Raw genomic sequence first — 19,311 nt, 5'->3', positions numbered from 1 at the left:
GAATTCAGCCAGCAGCAGGTGGAAACGCTTGCCGCTGAAAATGCCACGCTACGGGAGTCGGTCAAATCTCTCACCGATAACGTGACCCAGCTAAACATTGAAAATAAAAAAATAAAAGAGTCCGTTATCGATCTACAAGCCCGTAGCATGAGCATCTTGTGTTTTCTGGTATTCCAGAAACTGCCGGAGAGGACGCAGAGGCAACGGTGAAAAGCTTCATTAAAATCCACCTGAAGCTGCCGGAGGACACCGTAAAGAACATCGACTTCGATAGAGTACATCGCTTGGGGGGCGTGCGGTCGCGGACCGGGAGACCACGGCCTATTGTGGCCAAATTCGGTCAATTCAAACAGAAGGAACAGGTGAAGAGTCGCGGCAGAGAGCTGAAAGGAACGGACTTCAGCGTGAACGACCAGTTCCCCAAAGAGATCCTGGAACGACGCAAGGTCCTGTTCCCAGTTCGACGTAGCTTCATCCAGAAAGGCTCCCGTGCTGTCATCGCCGTGGACCGGCTCTACGTGGACGGACAGCTCTACCGCGACCCCGGCACCACTTCTTTTTCTCTTTCTATTTACAAACAAGTGATGTTTCCACATTCTCTCCACCTGTCTAAACAAAACACCCAGCATACTTCATTAGACATACACACACACAATTATGGGCATGCTGAGGTTTGTCACATGGAATGTAAATGGAGCTGGCTCCAGAGGAAAGAGGTTAAAGATATTTAACCAGCTTAAAAAAAAACTACAGGCAGATGTTGTTTTATTACAAGAAACTCACAGACCTGTCACAGGTTTAAACGAACTTAAAACACCTGAGTTTCCTAACGTGTTTGCAGCCTGTTATAATTCTAGACAAAGGGGAGTAGCAATTTTAATACATAAAAATGTTAATTTTACAGTACTCGATACAGTTATAGATCCAGAGGGTAGATTCCTTATTATTAAATTATCAATATTGAACAAAAAACTATGTATTGTAAGTATATATGGTCCAAATGTTGATGAACCCTCATTCTTCCACGGATTTTTTAGTGCACTCTCTGAACACCTTGATTGCACACTCATTCTTGGCGGTGACCTCAACCTTGGACTAAATGAAGACATGGATAGGCTCAACACAACAGGAACTCAGCGTAATTGGCAGTCCACAAATATAATCAAACAGTATATGAGCGACTTTGGTCTTTGCGATGCATGGCGCTCTCTTCACCCCACCAGTAAGGAATATACTTTTTTCTCGCATGTTCATCACTCTTACTCTCGTCTGGATTATTTTTTGGTCAGCAGCTCACTGCTGTGTGACATTTCAGACACTGAGATTCATCCTATAGCTGTCAGCGATCATGCTCCTGTATCTTTAACACTAATGCACAAGAATAACACTACGCCAAGAAAAAACTGGAGATTTAATATATCACTACTTAAAGATGAAGACTTTATTAAATATTTTAAAAAGGAATGGACTTCATATTTAGACTTTAATGACACTCCCGGAATATCTGCTTCTGTTCTATGGGAAGCAGGGAAAGCTGTGATGAGAGGTAAAATAATTTCTTTCTCATCACACAAAAAGAAAGAAGAAAACAAAAATATTCAGGAATTAGAAAAAAAACATCAAATCACTAGAAGAAGCCTACGCGTGCGACCAAGATCAGGAAACATTGAACAAAATATGCAAAACAAAACTAGAATTAAATGAAATTATTAATAAAAAAAAAAACACAATTCCTTATACAAAGACTTCGCTTGCAGAATTTTGAACACAGTAACAAATCAGGTCGATTTCTAGCAAACCAGCTAAAAATAAATAAAGAAAAAACAACTATATGTGCTGCTAAAGATTTATCGGGGAACACAATATATGATCCTGGAAGAATAAACAACATTTTTAGGGATTTCTATGAAACTTTATACTCACCACAAATAAACCCATCTAAAAATGAAATTGATCTGTTTCTTGACAACGTAACTCTTCTAAAATTACTAGACAGTCAAGCAATGGAACTGGATTCGCCACTGACGCCAAGTGAACTCCAGGAAGCCCTGATAAGTATGCCCAATAATAAGGCTCCTGTCACGGTCTGCGGAGGCAGACCGTGCGGAAATGTGTGTGGTGGACCCAGGTGCGAACACAGGCGAGGATGCAGGAGTGGATTTAAACAAAAGCGAGCCGTTTATTATGGCTGATGAAAAGGAACAAAACAGAGTGAAGGCAGCATAAGAGTAACAGTTAAAACAAAACCCTAAACTGGAAATAAACTAAGGAAAAGCTATGGCTTGAAATACGGAACACAGAGGTGGTAACACAGACGACGCGACACAGACTGTAAGAAACACAGAGACTAAATACACATGAGGGATGATCAGGGGAAGTGGCCACACATGGGAACGCAGCTGACACACATGAACTTAACGACAGGACAGGAGGCGTGAAACTGAATACACTGACAGTGAATGCAGGCCTTCAAAGTAAAACAGGAAACATGAGACATGAACCAGGGAGAAGTAGTACGGGGGGAGGTGACATAACTGACAGCATGAACTTGACAGTACAAGACACACAGACATAAACACACGAAGGGCAAGGGAGACGTGACGCAAGGGTGATATATACAAATGGCTGGACTAACTCAATGAACCTAAATAATCAATAAACATCAACATAGACTAAACACAAAACACTGGGTCGCACGACCCAGGACCATGACAGCTCCAGGTCCAGATGGCTTCCCTGCAGAATTCTACAAAGAATTCTGGATAATTTTGGCACCAGTATTCCACGGCATGTTGCAGGAAATCGAGGAAAATGGCAGACTACCACCAAATATGAATTCTGCCAACATTAGTCTCCTGCTAAAACCAGGCAAAGACCCTTTATTTCCCTCAAGCTATCGTCCAATTTCTCTTTTAAATGTAGACCTTAAAATAATCTGCAAAGCTCTCTCAAAGAGATTAGAGAAAATGACCCCCCTCTTAATTCATCCTGACCAAACTGGTTTCATAAAAGGTCGGCACTCCTCAACAAACACTCGTAGATTACTTAATTTAATAGACTACTCATACGATAAAAACATCGAAACCATAATATTATCTCTAGATGCAGAAAAAGCATTTGACAGAGTTAACTGGAAATTTTTATTCGCAACTTTACACAAATTTGGTTTTGGAAACTCTTTCATAAACTGGATAAGAATATTATACAATTCCCCAACAGCTCGTATCAGAACAAATGACCAGACATCCTCCAGCTTCTGTCTCCTGAGGGGCACCAGACACTTTTTGCAATTTTTATCGAACCTCTAGCAGCAGCATTTAGACAGGCTACAACAATTAAGGGCATAAAATGTAAGAACATAGAACATAAAATCAGTCTCTATGCGGATGATGTGTTGCTTTTTCTGCAAAACACACAAACCAACCTCTCTGAGGTAATTAGTCTAATAAACTGGTTTTCAAGAGTTTCAGATTATTCAATTAACTGGCCAAAATCTACAGTTCTCCCCATTAACTGCTCCTTCCATAATTCTTCCTCTGCCCCACTGCAATCCAGAAATATTAAATATTTAGGTATTAATGTCTCTCCTAAGCTTTCAGACTTAACTAAATTAAACCACATCCCACTTCTAAAGAAAGTAGAAGGCGATCTGACTAGATGGAAATCTTTACCCATATCACTCATGGGAAGGGTCGCCACTATAAAAATGATGATCTTGCCAAAAATAAATTACTTATTTTTGATGATCCCTAACAAACCATCACAAGATTGGTTCAGATCTCTGGATTCATATATTTCCAAATTCCTTTGGAAAGATAAACCCCCGCGTATCAGCTTAAAAACGCTACAAAGAACCAAGGATAAAGGAGGATTAGATCTGCCTAATTTTCAACAATACTTCTTAGCCAACAGGCTTCAGTTCATCTCAGAATGGTTAAAACATACCTTCTTAGTTGAGCCCTGGCTAGATGTTGAACAGGCACTATGCAAGGATCTAGAGATTTCAGACCTACCATTTATTAGCTCAAACATCAAAAGACATGAATGCTTTAAAAGTATCAACATCAGCTTTTCTCTGACAGCATGGTGGGAGTTTCTAAAAATAACGGAGTCTTCATTAATCCCATGCAAACGTACACCTATCTGGAATAACCCTGACATATTACAAAACAATAATATGATTAATTTCCCAGAATGGAGTTGTAAAGGAATTAAATACTTAGAACATATATTAGAGGGAATAGAATTTATTCCATTTGACAGACTAGTTGCACAATATGGGATCAACAAGACAAGATTTTTAGAATATCAACAAATTAAATCCATAGTAAAAAAGAAATTTAACCTCAGTCAAGTTGAATTACAAACACCACTAAGTGCGGCACATTTTCTTACTCTTAAATCCCCCAAATTATTATCTAAAATATACAGAACACTTTCTAAATTAGATGAATCAATATCCCTTCCTATTGCAAAGTGGGAAGCAGATTTATCAGTCAGCTTAGACCAAAACTTCTGGTCTCAGATTTGCTTAAAAACCTTTAAATTAATTAAAAATCCCAGTCTGCAATTAATACAATACAAAATACTACATAGAGTGCACTATTCAGGTCATCGGATGTTCAAGATGGGCTTTACATCTTCCAACAACTGCTCACACTGTCAAGGCAATACACCAGACAATTACATCCACGCTCTTTGGTTCTGTCCACCAGTGCAGAAGTTTTGGCGCGAGATATGTGAAGACTTATCAAAGTGTCTGAAATGTAAAATTCCAACCTCCCCCTTAGTGTGTTTACTGGGCAGCTTAGATAATGTCACTTCAGAAAAGAATATAGCCCATATGATTTTCACTGCCCTATGCATAGCCAAGAAAACAGTCCTCATGAACTGGAAAAATAAAAATAATCTTAATTCTAACCAATATAGAAATTATCTATTAGATTACATTAGTCTTGACACAGCCTCTGCCACCACATCAGATCAATTGCTCTGGACTCCTTTTATCAGCTCCATCACCTAGTGGGGGTGGGGGGTCATAGTTTGGTCCCGCCTTCACTGTTGTGATTGGTGTGGGGGTAGGGACAGGCTTAGGGCGTCGGGGGGTTCCCCGGAGGCATCTTCCTTGGGGGGCTCAACCCGGGGTAGCGGTCATGTCCGGTTGGGGGCTCTGTTGGCTCTCAGGTGACTGTTTCCTCGCGGCTGCGTGCAGCGGGGCTAGGGGAGGGTCTGTGCTGACGGACGTGGGTTACTGACCTGGTAGCCTGGCTGGCCCTGGGTGGGTCCGGGATGGGCGTGAGGTTCTGGGGGCGCTCCGTCTCTGGGCTGGGGCCCGGGCCGGGCCTCGGGGGCTTGGATCCTGGTTGGTGTGTTGCCGGGGTTGTGGGCGGGTGGGTGCATGGGGGCCCGGCCCTGGAGCAGGGTGCCGCCGGTGCGTCGAACCACCTGGGGGGCTCTTCAACTGGTGGGGGAGATTGTCACATCTTGCAGGAGCTTTCCTCTCTTCAGGAACTCTCTCTGCAGGAGGGGGAGATACAGGAGAGGTGGAGGAAGATCTCAGCCTGGGCGTTTACTGTCTTATGTAGTCTGGAAGATGAGTGGATGGTGGGGTGGGTGCAGTTTTCTCTGTGGTGGGGTTGGGTGGACTGTCCCGGGCTCTGTGGGGCCGGGAGGCGCTGCTGCACTGGGCCCCGGTCTGGATGGGCCTGGGCCCCCTTTCCCTGGCGGGTCGCGGAGTGTGGGAGTGCCTACTGGGGTCAGCGGGGGAGCTGGCCCCAGGGAGGGGTTACCTGCCCCTCCCTTCCTTCCCTCCCCATCTCCAGCTGCCTCCCTCTTCCCGCTCCACCACAACCACCCACACATGCAGGGCCTTGGAGTACGGGTATGTCACCAGGGTGCAGAGGAGGCTACCCCCCCTCTGTCCCCTTCTGGCTGCCTCTGCCTCAATTTTATCCCACAACTTAGACATTCACATTATTCACACTCTCATTACACATACATATAGGATCTTGGGGGTGGGCACAATCACGGAGTCCAAATTACCATCAGGGTGTACACCTCACCCCTGGCGTCGTTGCCCACCTCTCAATTTTAAATACACTTAGACATTGAGGGCTATCAGGAGGGACTATGCGCTTACCTGCTGCTCCTTGGCAGGTAGCTCCATGCCCTCCTGGGTTTTAATTGCACCTTAGAACACACATGCATCAACACTACAATGAGCGGGTGGAGGGAGGTTTGGAGTCTTCTCCCACCCCCATTCTCTGCGGCCTGCTGGAGCGGGGGGCTAGGAGGAGTTGGCCGTCCGACTGCGGTCTGGAGTGTGGGGCCTCCCTGCTGCTACGGAGTCGGGGTGGTCTGCCTCTCCCCACCGCAGGGAAAAGGGTAACACCACCTGGGTCTGGGTGAAGTTCCCCCCTCCAGGGGCAAGGGTACCTAGACCCGGTTTGTAGAGTACGCTTGGGGAGTGTGATCGTGTGTACAGCGTCTCTTTATGTCTGTCTCCACGTTGGTTGAGTGTGGAGTGAGTGCATATGAGAGCATGAGGGGGGGAATGGATGTTTGTGTCTGTGTGTGCCTGTATGTCTGTGTCTATATGTCAGGTTGGGTATCAGACGCCACCTCTCTGGGGACACCTCAGGCCCTCCAAGGTTTGGAGGCCTATCTCCGCCCACCACCACTTCCCCTGCCGGTGGCGGACTCCCTCAGGTGTCGGTGCGTTGGTGGTTCTTTGTGTCTGGGGGTGGGCGTCCAGGTACACACCGGCTCACTCCTTGGCGGCCGCTTATCGGGGCCTGGAGCCTGGGGCTCGCTCGGGCCCCTTCGGGGGTGGGGTGCCCCCGGCCTCTCGGCCTGGGGCTCGGTCACTCAGGCACAGCTGGCGGCCGGCGGAGCTCACGGGCGCGTCACTGCAACTCCCCCTGGCTTCTGCTCCGCGGCTGCTGAGTGAACCCTCATCTGGGACTCTCCTCAGCTCTTACTGGAACAGTGGCGCGGCTGCCCCTCTGTTGGTCTTCCATGGTCTCTTGTGTTCTGGGGGCCTCTGGATGTCTGGAGTTTTGATCTCCTCCATACCTGCTTCACACCCTGGAGGACGGGGCTGTGGCCCCCTCACACTCCCTAGCAGATCGTTACATGGAGAAACCTTTGGAATACAAGCGCGCTGATCCACACAGGTATGCACACGGGTGTTCACTGCTCGTAGACCCAAATTACACCTTTCTTGGCTGCTACTTCGAAGCACATCTGTCCTGCGTGCTGCACAACAACATTGAATATTTAGTATTTACTGCTGTTTACACTTAGCTAGATTAATGCGATGGTGTTGTGTTTAGTATGTTGCTTTGTTGTTGTTTTTTGGTCTTTTTTTGCTTGTTTTCTATTCTTCTCTCAACAGGTGATCCAGGAGATTTTTATTTTTTTTCTCCCCCCCTTTCTCACTGTCCGTCTCCCCTTCTGTTTTTCCTTTCCTTCCTCTTTCTTTCTCCCTTTCCTATCCCTCACTCATATCTGTCCCGTCTGTAACATCTGAAAATAAAATATAATAAATAATAAAAACAAAGATCGACCAAATGGACCAATACGGCAATGCCACGATGATCCATTTGGCAAAGTAAATCCATTGGGTATCCTTGTTGGTCTTCAGACAACAATTCTGATGGCTAAAGAACCAAATGGGACAGGCGAGGAAAAAAAAAAAAAAAAAAAAGGAAAAGATATATATGAATCTTATAAAGTTTGTATCTGTCTTGTGTGAAACTTGTATGAAAAGCATACAAGAGTGAAAACAGATATAAGATCCCTTGAAAAATTATATAATGAAACTTGTATGTTTTGGATACTTACTAAAACAATGTATGAAAGTAATGAGAAAGTGGCCACTTTCATGAGTAATCACATATAAGTTTTTACTATTTCTTTTCCATATGGGAACACTCCACATTTGGGAAATATATCATTTAAAATAAAACCAGTGTTTTTGTTGCATTTTAAAACTCTAAAGAACTAAAGAGTCTGGCACAAGAGGTAATGACCATCCTGAGGCCAGGCCACTGCAAATAAATTAGCAGGTTTCAGCAAAGAGAGGGCTCGAGTCTGGCAGGTGAAAAAGCTGAGCTGTGTCTCCGTGAGTGGTTAGTCCTGGAACAAAAATGATTTTTTGAGTGATTACTGATTTAGCAATAACACAGATGTAGTGTTTTCAGCCAATCACCAAATAAACTTTTAGCAAGTTAATTGTCCTGCGAATGAAAATGTCTAGCAGTACTTCTGCTATAGAATAAAGCTACCTCGCAGTTTCTGTGTGTAGATTGCTTGGAGGGGAAAGCAATTTCCTTTAATCTTCCCTTTCCTGTGAATAATCTGTGAAATTCTTGCAATATTTCCTCTCATATGACCCTTTTCCACAGGGTGTTGGGTGTCTAATCCAGAGGCAGTTTAACACATTTGCTCCCCCCGAACTGGTGCAGGTGTAAAGAATAGAGGCACCAGCATGACACCATATAATTGCTGGGTCCAAAGTTGGAACCACTGAGTCAGTCACTAGCTATTGGAAGGGCTACCACAAGAAATTCACTAATGATTGGCAGATATATGTCACAAATTCTGTCATATGACATTACTAAAATATTACTGCAACCTCTATGAAATGCATTTTCATTTAACCAATAATTTGCCCATAAATGAGGCTTTTTAACAAATCAAACTGCTTGAAAATTGATTAAAAATTCATTTTTTAAAATACAAAATTCAGAAAAATAGCCCTAACAAAACACAGTGTGGGTACCTCAGTAAACATGTTTCATGATTTTTAAGTATAATTTTGCAAATTAATGGGCAAAAGAATGAAAGGGAGTAAACCAACTCACTGTAAGGCACTTGAAGTACAATTTTTAAAATGCATTCAGTGCATATTATATGAAGTTTTATTAAATTTTTGTGCAGATGGGCTGATTTCTGGCATATCCCCCTATTAAGACTATCTTCTTGAGCAAGTACTGACAGATTCCATCACAGCTGCTTGTTTTAGATCTCTCAGCAGACGTCTCCTCGTACCTGTGCCTCTGCCGTGGACAGTGTTCTTCAGCGTACTGTAACAGTCGCAATTGAGTGGTGTCTCTTTAAGACAACCTAAGTTAATGTTTAGTGATGTCACAAGCATGCGCCACTGCCCTCTGGTGTGTATGGAAGAAACGTGCCTGCATATGGACACGTGGACTGAGATGGTCCTCATATCTTTACTTTCCTAACTCAATGTAGCGTTACATGTTGTATGAACACTGCTCGCCTCGTATGATAAAACGGCAGCCGTTCAATCGGGCCTTGTAAGGTTTGTGCAGAGTGTGTTTATTAAAGAACAATCACTGTGGAATAGCCAGTACCAGTGTGGCCGTGGGTTTTTGACTGCTGCCTCCTCTCAAACACTGAATACAACCCATGCTACAGTACCATACAGTGAATATTCAGCTTTTAGTGAAGTAGATGGAGACGCAGTGAGTTCTGAGTTAGTGTTGGCAAAAAACCTCTGCATTCTGAGTGAATTTTGAGGTGGCACAAGATGTGACATGACAGTTAAGATCACTTGCTATGAAGATTCAGACTCCACTCAGACTCTGTTTGTTTTCCCAAGAAAAACAGGATGTGTAATCCCCCTCTTCCACCCATAATTTACACCGATTGACATGACACCACAGCTTTGATGGGAACTCCAGTGGGGCCAGTGCCACACCAGACTACCTTTAGCCACACCCCTGGATAAAAACAGAGAAATAAAAAAGATCATTATATGAGCAACTTCTGTGACAACAAAAGCAAATTCTTCTCTGATCTTTTCTCTGACAACAACAAGAAAGTTAAAAGAAACACGATCGTCTGTTGTGCTGCTGCGACTAAACATCATTTTACTTCTCTTCTGTCATTAAAAAAAATCCTTTCAGTAGTTGGGAGACAAAGAGCAGGCTGCTGATCCTTAACCAGTTCTTGATCCTCAGTGGTTACCTCTTATCTTCTCAACAATAAATAGAATCAGAATCACCAAAACTAAACTGCAAGGGATGCGGAGCAGAGACCAGGGTTCAACTGTGAAACCTTGGACATTAGCAACCATATGGAGCTGTAATTTAATGGGAAACCAGTCTTGTTTTTGAAACCACATGGATAGCACCTGACCAATCAGTAATGGCCTGGAGCATGTCAAACTTCTGTGTTCTTCCAAAATTTCTTTATACCTAATCCTAAGCTTCTGGTTATAACTTAAAAAAAACCTAACAGTGGTAAGTTGATTGAAAAAAAAAAACTAATGAAAGTGATGGTAAGTCCAATTCTAGTGTTGAAATTTCCCAATTCTTTGAATCTTTGGGCTGAAGGAGGGACAATACTCGGTGTATCAATGCTCAATCAACAATCATTTATTTCCATACAATTCAACAGTCAGAGCATTACAACGTCCGGACGGGAGAGATGCTACCAGAGGGTCAGGCACATGTCTCAAAATGGTGACGGGTTGCTCAGCTTTTTATAGTCTCTAGTGGCCCCCAGCTAGTCGTAAAAGCCAAAACATCACATTTTTTCTCTGTTACAGCGCCTAAGTTATGACCTCGGCAGTTGTTTCTCTGCTTTCTGTAAGGTGGGGGTGTGGAATGTGGTCTATCTATCTCCCCTGTCTTTAGACACAGAGTCTCCTGCTTACAACCTTCTCTTCATGATTCAACAATTAAGCATGTCAAGAAAACAGTGTAACACATTCCCAGCAGATCAAGGATACAGAGTGATGCACATTTATCTAATGAACTAATATGTGAATATGTTCTGTTAACTCAAAAGTATAATGAGAACTAAACTACATACAGCTCACACACTCTATATTAAAGGGTATAATGTGATCTACAGCAGTATTCTAATTCAACTACTTTGATTACATATATAAGGTAACATATAATAACAGAATAATCTAATAATTCCCCCTTTTGATCTCTGAAAGAGATCACTTACAACATGCACTCCAGGGTCGCAAGGTCCAAGTTTTCTTGATCCTGAGGCCCTCTGTCCCCCTTTAACGGGTGGACCATATGTGGGATGACCTCTGTGTTCACGCAGTTCAGATGCAAGCAAAGTTAGATTTACAACCATAACAGCAGTTACAGATGACTCTCCCATCACTCCCCAATTCTCCCACAGCTTTATTTTGGTGCTCCAGTTTTCCACTCCCATTTTAATGCCACCTTATACCTTTCAAATGTACTTAGACTAGAACCTCTGTCTAAGGAGCTTTTAACCTTTATTTTTATTGCTGCAGCTACCAGTGTCTTCCAGTTGGGTGATTCTCAGCTTCTTTCTTCGACCTCTGGGGTTAGACCACCCTTTAGTCATTGCACAGTTCTGGGGATTATTCTGCCCCGATTTCAAACAAGGATCTGTGTGTTTTGGGTTCACCGGCGTGTCCCCCTTTTTGCCAAGAGCCTCTCGAACCTCGTTGGTCTGGTGTTCCTGGTTTTCGCCAACCCCTTCATGGTTATTGCTGTGTTTGTGGGATCCATCTTCTCCAGGAGCCCAAACGTCATGACACTTGACCCCAGTTGCTGTCTCGGCTGTCCCTACATCTGTCTCTGCTGTGAAGGGTCCTCACATCTCCGTGTCCCCGTCTGGTGTCTCTTCCTTTCTCTGCAAGAGACAGAAAACCAAAACACCTCTCTCCCTAGCCTTGATAATCTAATATTGTTATCCATTGTTGTTCTAATGATTCAAATTTGGTTTAAAATATTATGTTCAGAACCTATTCTAATCATAATCTATGTGTGTGTAAAAGAAATCAAAAATTAGTGAACCCTTTCTAAGTCTAACACATTATAAGCTTAAGTTTTACCATAGCTAAATTATTAAACACAGAAATAACGTCATAAGATGTTCATAAAACCATTGTTTGATGTTCGGACTCAACTTCCCCCTTTTTGACACACTCCCATGTGTCAATTCATTGGAGCTAGACAATTAAAAGAGAAGGTTGGTGACATCATATCTCAGAAAGTATCAGAAATTCTTCTCTCGAGTACCGTTGCTCCAGCCTTGTCATCCCTGAGGATCTTTGATCCCGAAAATGTCCCTTCTCCTCATGTAATAAAGTCTGTCATCCTTCCATGCCCTGGTAACTGGTCCATCCAGAGCTGTAACATTTTGAAATGTACATACAACAAGCCAAACCACACCTTGGTCACACCAACCCTTTTCTGCCCTGAAGATGTCCAACACCATCTTAGTCTGGACCAGGGTTGTAATAGTTTTGCAATTTTCATCAGTTTTAATCAGTTTTTACCAATTGTTTGCTAGTTTAGTTTAGTTTTTATTTTCTGAAAATCCTTAGTTTCAATTTAGTTTTATTTGTGTTTTGCAAAAATTAAGTGTAACAAAATCCCAGTTCCATCATATCAGTCATGCTCTTCTGGTTATCCTTGGGTGTTGAGACTAATAACTATTAACTCTTGCCGCACCGTGTGGTCCTAATTTTGGTTGAAGTGAATTGATAACCTTTTGAAGGCGATTGTTTCACACCTTTATTTAGATGTCCCAGTCCTGTTGTCTCGGGATACAGCACGCTGCCTTATCTGGGGTTAGCTGTTTTCTGGGGATGCGGGTTGAGTGGGTGAGCTCTTCAAGGAGGGGGAGTGTGCTCCCCCTGATGAGGTCTTCTAGGTAAGCTAGGTTAACCTTCTTGTGTGGGCTTTTCAAGTGCACTTTAAGGTTAGTGGGACTTTTAGTTTTATAAATGTCCCTCATGTCCCCCTGATGACCCAGTATTTCATTTTTGCACACTGTAGTACACATTTTAGTTTTTGCTTGTAGCTCGCATACTCTACTTGCCACTCCTCTAAGTCCTGATGTTTCTTAGAGAGGGCAACAGTACCTTTAAAATTATATCACACGTGTGGGGGTGTGGCCTTGCCAATTGTTTTGCCCACCTTTTCAAAATGGCTGGCGTGCCCACAAGCACATTTCATGGAAAAAGAAAGGTAAGCTTGATATTTACATTTAAAATGTTTTGTTAAACTCAGATTTTTATTTTATTCTTTTTGCAAGTACCCCTCCTCGGTGGCGAGAAACTGTTGGTGTGGTCAAGTGGGTGCTCTAGAAACAAACACTCAGGACAGAACAGTTATCAGTCATGTACTTCCTACAAATTTTGCATATGTTTTATTTCATATTGATCCTCTGAGTGTAATGGTACATTTTAATTTGAATTTATCCAAACTAAACACAATATTTTCTTTATTTACTTTGCTCTTGTTCTTTTTCAGTACCACATCCTATCAAATGTCCCTGTCGATTATATTCTACATTTAATAACTTACTATTTCAAGTGAGAACCTAAATCACGTGGACCAATGTTTATTATTGCATATCTCTATTCTGAATGTGGCCAGTCATTCATAGGTATTGTTCAATTTTGGCGATTTTCCTCTATAAAATTTAATTGACTTTTTACAGTGGCCTGCTATGGTTAATAATAACATGTTCCAGTCATGAGTGGCATCAAAAGTCTTCTCCACTGTAGCATTTGGCATTCCCAATAATATAACATGATACCTTACTCAAAACACAGCTAATATAGCACAGTTTTCTTAATGCAAACATCGGTAACTCAAAATCAGCAACCACAGTGTTAAGTCTGCAGTTCATACTTATGTGAAGCTAGAGTCTCCTCCTCCAGTCTCTCTTATCCTCCTGCTCCTGAAAAAACAAAACAAAACAAAGCGAAGCATCCACCCTTCTCTTGTCGGCTGGGTGAATTGTTTATTGGCATTTACTAATCCTAAAGTGGGTGCAGTCATTGTCTCAGTATCAAGTCAGTCAAAGCTTTTAGTCGTCAGTCCATCACAGTCCATTCACATGCATACCTCCATACACATTCATACCAGATGTTGCTGATAATGGAGTCTCACGCGCAACCTATTCGAGCATCCATCACCAGCAAGATGACGTCATCATTTTAAAGGAAAACAATTCCTTGTTGTTTTTTGGGCCGGATTGACTCGGTGCAATCCTTTTAGACTCAGAACTTCTCAGTGTTCCCTATAAGTGAATTTCTCCCAAGCCAATTACAATCATGGAGAAGCACACTTTGCAACTGTTTTTGTAAGAATATTTCATAGCGCTTTAAATTTCAATCTTTCAGGCCTGGTTTAAAGAGCTGATTGTTAAATCATAAACTCACAAAATATCAACATATCACCACCGGTGGATCACACCTCTCAGATTTTCTTATCTCAGTGCACTGTAACAAAACGAAAACAGACATAACCAACAAAATACTACTAAAATAACACAAACTAGGGCCCGTTGCAGACATGTCCAAGCATAAAACTATCCCTCTCTCGCTTACGAGAAAGAACACAAGCCAAAGCTCACTGATAAAATCAAGCTAGCGCTAAACAAAACCAAACAATCAACCAGAAATTCACAGGAACATTTTGCTTCCTGCCGGGACAATATTGTGTGGGAATGAGAACCTCAGGTGCCGTAACACCTTTTGTTCCTCCTTGAATTAAAACTCAATCACAGAAAATGCCGTACTCCAACCTAAAACTTACACTATTAATTCATCATTTTCACTCTGTGCCACTGTTCCTCATCAGGGCTGTGTGAAGCACAGCAAAGAATTCAGTCAAGGCCTTGAGCCATAAACAGACATCACGCACAGACATTGTTTTCATAACCAAACCGTTTTAGAGCTTATTCCTAAAATCTACATAAATGCCTTCTAGGTGACATATAACACATTCTAAGTAATCAATGGCTCCTCATAAAAATTATGCATTGGGATGTTTGTGTGCAGCATTTTGCATATCAGCATAAGCAAAGCATTCTTCATTGCATCAGCGTGTGTGTGTGTGTGTGTGTGTGTGTGTGTGTGTCATTTCTCACTCACTCAACGAGTGCACGTGTTCATGTGTGTATTTCACTTCATTCTGAATCTGTGTGTTTGGAGACGTGTGTGTGTGTGTGTGTTTGTTTCTCTTCATTCTGAGTCAGTGCATGTAGATGTGTGTGTTTGTGTGGGTGTTTGTGTTCATCACTTTCCTGTTCTGGTGTTCTGGGTAAACCACGGCCTGAAGCATGGCCTGGGGTCCTGCCCCCCTCCTTTTCAGTTTGTTTGCGACCATTGCTGCTGCTGCTGCTGCTCAAAATTCAGTCCGTCCTGGTTCTGACCCCAATTGGGGCAGTCCTTTCTCCAGTGTCGATGTTCACCGCAGGTGAAACCTGCATCTTCTTCTGTGTTTTTGTCCATTCTGAGGTGCCTTCTGTCCTCAGTTACTCCTCTTGTCTCGGTCACGCCCTTTTTCGCCACCCGATCATCCGTGTTGGTCCATCACTGTCCTGCACAGTGTGAATGCAAAGTTATCAAGGTCAGCATTCTTTCGCTCGGCCTTACTTTTCATTCGGGCTTGGCGGGCGTCTCGTCACAGCTCTGTCAGCTGACGCAGTCTGGGAATTTTCCCCCGTGTAGTGAAACGGGCCTTAGGTTTAGTGCTCTCCGTCTCGGCTGCATGAGATCACATTCCTGCAGGTCTGTTGACATTCTCAGGTCGTTGTTGTGGGTCCAGCTGTTGCAGCATTTGGTCAGTGTCACGTATGGGGGAGAGCAGGAGTCCAGTCAGCCTCGGCTTTCAGGGCCGGCAAAGCAGCCTGTAATTAAATATGTATAGAAAAAACAAAAACAAAACAAAACAAAAACAAACGAACAGGAAAATGATGTTGTGTTGGCTGTGTTATTCAGAGGGGAGACACACCGGGACCAGGCCCTGTGTCAGCCTTCTCTCCCCCTTTTTTTTTTTTTTTTGTTTTTTCTCTCCCGATATAATCAACTCCTAACCCACCAAGTTGACAGGACAACACAAGTACATATTAAAATTCTTAAGATCATGTTTAAAAACCCAAAAAAGGAATTTTCTTTCATCCAGTAATCACTTTTATTAATCAATCAACAGAAAACATGTCACAATTTGACTCTTTTTACCACTAAATTTGTTGCGTCTTGCCTGGTTGGTTAGACCAGTGTTCCCTTTTTTTTTTTTTTTTAGTTAAATTGTTGTCCTGCAACCCAGAGGGTTTCTTTGTCAGTAATGTATAGACTTCATCATTTAAGTATGTTAATTTTTCTTTAACCTTGCTGGAAAATCTTCACGTGTTCATGAGTGTAAGCTGTTTCTTCATTGCGTGTATGTGCATTTGTATAAAAGCAGGTTAATTTTATCTTTTCTCAAACTAGGCGTTACCTTAAAAGGAGCCTTTCTCTCAGATTTCTCTGCTTGTGTGTTTTTGTTTCACCTTTTTGTTGTGATGCTCCGGACGCCTTCCCAACCTCCACAAGTCCGTTGGCCCCAATTTTATGTGTTAAAACTTCTCTTAATTTCTCCTCTAATTCTCTCCTCGCTGCTGTCTTTTTCACAGCTGCTGATTCGTGCTGGGTGTGGTTCCCATTACCTATAATTTTGCTTCGGCCGCTGTGCTTGTGGGGGCAGTTGGTCCAGGTCCGCAGCTTCCTGTATTAACACACTAAGAGATTTATTTAATTTCATTTTCATCACTGTTAAACAGATAAGCAGGCAACCCGCCTACCTTGACAGCGTAAACTGTACGCCAGTCTCCCAACACATTCCTCTCTGTACTCCTCCATAATTCTCCACTGCACACCTCTTACTATCTCTCCTTTTTATTTTTATTACACCACAGAGTAATACACCCAATTATGCCCGTCTATCTCTATGTGGCTCCAAATTCCCTCTTTATTTTAATTTCACACTCGTCAGGGGACAGGCACACAACAATTTCAACCACTGAAACGAGGAATTCAACCTTTTTATATTTCTTTACTAATCTAGACTCAACCTTTGTTCGCAAAATGTGTCTTGTTCTAGTCCGGAATAAATGTGAACCCGTGATTACACGGCCGTTCCAGTGTTATTTCCGTAGCTATGCGGGGGCCCTCACCTCCCCAAGTCACCACCTCGGCACCCGGACGACGCCGGTCCTGGCCACGCGTCCACGGACAGGAGGGTCGCCACTCCTAGGGCAAAATGTTCCACAGGTACACTAGGCATCAACCTTTGATCCTAAAATGTGTATTTGCTCTGATGTCCTCCTAATCAAACACATCAACCGTCACTGTCACTGTGTTCAGACTTCACACACACAAAAAGCACACTCAGAGCGCGCCTCACCCACGGCCAGAGCGCGCCTTACACACACAGCGCGTTACACCATCAGTGTGACACACAGAGAGCGCCTCTCATCAGCAGAAATTTGCACAGAAACCTCTGAGCTCAACTATTAGATCTTCTTAAAGCACACTGCACCATAGACCAAAATACCCCTTTCTCTGTGCTTATGACCGCCACAACGGGGCAAAGTCGCATCATAAAAGTGATGCTTGCATCCCCGAAGTTATACCTGACATCATAAACCAGGTGTTGCTCTATGTACTTAAAATTTTACTTTGTATTATGACCGCAGCCCTTAAAACTCGACTGACGCCACAAACCACCGTCAAACCTCTATCCAATGTACTAAAACTAGCACCAACCACTACTGCACTTCACGGCCGCACCACCGGAACACGCCGTATCATAAACCAAACCTACGGACGTGTTTCGCTCTCGCGTTGCCAGCGTTCAACTGCACCGTGAAGCCAGCATCTGCTTTTCCTTAAATCAACTTCTATTTCATAGCCGGCAAAAGCCAGGACGTCACTGACACCATAAACAAAATAAACAAACCTCGACTTCAATGTACTGGACTAATGGCCGCGTCTTCAGAAGAAATTCTAACGTATTATTGCTACAGAAGCCAGTATTAGACAAAATTAAATGTGGAAGGTAAAGTGGCTGCAACTAGCTCAACGTAGTATCTTATTAGTATCTCGGTAGAAGCAGTTTACTGCAACTAGTCCAACGTAGTATGTTATTAGTATCTCGGTAGAAGCAGTTTATTTAACACACTGGAATTCAGCCTCAACTTATGTTGTTAGTATCTTGCGCCAAAAACCAGACACCGACAAATTTACTGTGAAAATACATGTGACTCAGTGAACAGATTAATTTGGAAAGCCCAATATGCACATTTGGTATTTATAATACAACAGGCTGTGCTTACCTTTCTGTTTTAGGCCGGCCTTCTGTTCACTTTGCCCCACGATCTCACCAAAGGCCAAATCTACACCTCCTCAGCACACCAAAGATCCGGGTCACACGGCACCAAGTTGTTGAAATCTCCCAATTCTTTGAATCTTTGGGCTGAAGGAAGGACAATACTCGGTGTATCAATGCTCAATCAACAATCATTCATTTCCATACAATTCAACAGTCAGAGCATTACAACGTCCGGACGGGAGAGATGCTACCAGAGGGTCAGGCACATGTCTCAAAATGGTGACGGGTTGCTCAGCTTTTTATAGTCTCTAGTGGCCCCCAGCTAGTCGTAAAAGCCAAAACATCACATTTTTTCTCTGTTACAGCGCCTAAGTTATGACCTCGGCAGTTGTTTCTCTGCTTTCTGTAAGGTGGGGGTGTGGAATGTGGTCTATCTATCTCCCCTGTCTTTAGACACAGAGTCTCCTGCTTACAACCTTCTCTTCATGATTCAACAATTAAGCATGTCAAGAAAACAGTGTAACACATTCCCAGCAGATCAAGGATACAGAGTGATGCACATTTATCTAATGAACTAATATGTGAATATGTTCTGTTAACTCAAAAGTATAATGAGAACTAAACTACATACAGCTCACACACTCTATATTAAAGGGTATAATGTGATCTACAGCAGTATTCTAATTCAACTACTTTGATTACATATATAAGGTAACATATAATAACAGAATAATCTAATACTAGACATGCACCAGTTGTCTTGTGTAACCAGTACAATTAGTAATTCAATATCTGTAATGTATTCAATTTTGATTTGAATGAATTAGGTATAAGAAAAAAGGGTATCACCAGTAGTTATGCTATTTTTTTTACTTCTTCTGTGTTAATATAGCTTGTTTTCAGATCTACATTTCACTCTTAAAGTTTTCCTTCAAATTTTGCCAGATAGTGACTAAAAATGTACTCTTTTTTTGCAGTTGTCTGCTTGGCTCTTTTATGGAAACCAGTCCATTAAGTATCACGCCATAGAAATGCACAACCCTGTATAAGGGTGTATGCTTGTGCTCAGTTCAGTGAATTAACTCAAATCTCTTCATTGACCTCAACTTGCACTATAAATCTGAAAATGTTTTGAAAAATGTGTCACACAAAAGTCCTCTAATATGCTCCAATA

This window comes from Diplotaxodon limnothrissa, linkage group LG18 (genome assembly GCF_057381915.1).
Source record: "Diplotaxodon limnothrissa isolate DT_005_m linkage group LG18, D_limnothrissa_male_GT1.1, whole genome shotgun sequence".
Lineage (NCBI taxonomy): Eukaryota > Metazoa > Chordata > Actinopteri > Cichliformes > Cichlidae > Diplotaxodon > Diplotaxodon limnothrissa.
Note: the sequence above shows the minus strand (reverse complement) of the source record.